This window comes from Lampris incognitus, chromosome 3, assembly GCF_029633865.1.
Source record: "Lampris incognitus isolate fLamInc1 chromosome 3, fLamInc1.hap2, whole genome shotgun sequence".
In the NCBI taxonomy this organism is placed as follows: Eukaryota; Metazoa; Chordata; class Actinopteri; order Lampriformes; family Lampridae; genus Lampris; species Lampris incognitus.
Genome location: NC_079213.1, coordinates 11782478 through 11783939, shown reverse-complemented (window position 1 = coordinate 11783939; position 1462 = coordinate 11782478). Strand labels below are relative to the sequence as shown.

Below are 1462 nucleotides of genomic sequence, written 5' to 3'. Positions count from 1 at the left end.
GGTGATCGATGCAGCTCCCTCTGAAGCATTTGCCGTGTTTGTCGTCCAGAACCTTCCATAAACCCAAACCCGGTATGTGTTTGTATCACGAGCTTTCAGGCTCTCCTAGCTGTGGCTCAAAGCAATGCATATTTGCATATATTTGCTAATTAGCATACATGTATACTAGTTATCTGTTTTCCCAGTGACAGTTTCAGAAACATTCTTTGGGAACTTCAATCAGGTTCTTACGTTAGCAGATTACTAATATGACTTGACGTAATGTGTCCTTATTTTAATAATTTGATCCAAAGTTAATGTCCTCATTAATATAAATGAAATTAGGGAAGGGATACAGGCGCCTCGGTATCTGCTGGCCCCTTCGTTGTAATTTCTTTTCTTCCTTTTTTTAGTCATACCAGCCAATTAGAAACACAAACGAACCTTCCCACAATACTCCAGCAGTGCAGACTGCGGTCCAAACATACCTTATTACTTTGCCAGTGGGTGGGTAGTGTTGACTCGATAAGGGCTCATTAAAATAAGAGATTAAACTATATTAGAATCTTAATTACACTGCTAGCGAGGCATTTGTGTCAAAGGCAGATTAGATAGTAATCGTTGGTGAGATTTGTCATCCGTGTGGATGCCAAAGCAGGTTTTCATCAATCTGTGTCGCCTTCTCCCATTCAGTGCAGCCCAATTGTGATTATGGAGTCTAACCTCTAAGAGTAATAGAGAAAAAGTGGGTAAATGACAGCAACAAACACACGTAGAGATAGACTATCAGAGTAGAATTTAGTTTTTACTAGTGCTCGAACAACAATATCAACATTTTAAATGGTAGGTGGACTGCATTTATATGGCGCTTTTCTAGTCTAGCGACCACTCAAAGCACTTTACAGTGTATGCTTCATATTGACCCATTCATACACGCATTCATACACTGGTGGTGGAGGCTGCCATGCAAGGCGCCAACCTGCTCATCAGGAGCAGTTAGGGGGTTCAGTGTCTTGCTCAAGGACACTTCAACACGTTCGCTGGTGGAGCCAGGAATTGAACCAGGAACTTTCTGATTACTAGACGACCCGCTCCACCTTGAGCCATGCCGCCCACTGTGACACTATTCAAAGCTCTGTCCAAAAGGATCATGTCCCATGGAGAAACCGTCTTTTGCCTTCATTAACTGTGACAGATTCCTTTGATATCCATGCGCTCACGTTCAAAAACATGCAGCGATTACACTTTATGGCCAGCTCTGTTCTATCATCGCCAACCTTGAGCGACTTTGTTAAGATGTGCTTTGCTGAAGAGGACTTGTGCATTTAGTTCTTTGGGGGACAAATCCAAGTAATGGCACAAACAACCTGTCAAAAGGAGATACATTATCAGGAATACAATATCAATATCATGATGAGAAATACTACTACTACTACTACTACTACTACTATTTTCGGCTGCTCCTGTTAGGGGTGGCCACAGT

The 1462-nt window shown here is 42.1% G+C and overlaps 1 pseudogene; it reads right to left on the bottom strand.

Moving 5' to 3' along the window:
• Positions 1 to 1086, bottom strand: part of LOC130109155 (sodium- and chloride-dependent GABA transporter 1-like) — a 15990-nt pseudogene extending 14904 nt beyond the window's left edge.
• Between the last annotated feature and the right edge of the window lie 376 nt (positions 1087 to 1462).